The following is a 391-nucleotide window of genomic DNA, read 5'->3' as shown; positions in this document are numbered from 1 at the left end:
CCCCCCCCACACTTCCCTACCCACCCATTCCCATTCTTTTGGCCCTGGCATTCCCCTGTATTGGGGCATATAAAGTTTAGTGCTATCTTTTCAATACTTCTGTTTTGTGTTGATCATAGATACTCATTTGTGTTCCGCTCACTCTCTGATACCCAGAGACGTAGTACTCTGAACACGTACGTACACATTCCCCCAACATCCTTCCATGATGCATGGCCAATAACAGGTAGACACGGTGTTCACTAAATTGACCCTGTCACCAGCTGTTGCCAACGTTGATCATCTCTAGCTCTGTCACATACATTTGTCAGGTCACCATGACTTCTTTAGGTAGGATTGCCATATGTGGTGCGTGCTCTAGTGGTGGTATCATCACCATACTGTCAAAGGT

Source organism: Mus caroli, chromosome X, assembly GCF_900094665.2.
Source record: "Mus caroli chromosome X, CAROLI_EIJ_v1.1, whole genome shotgun sequence".
NCBI lineage: Eukaryota > Metazoa > Chordata > Mammalia > Rodentia > Muridae > Mus > Mus caroli.
This window is presented reverse-complemented; position numbering follows the sequence as displayed.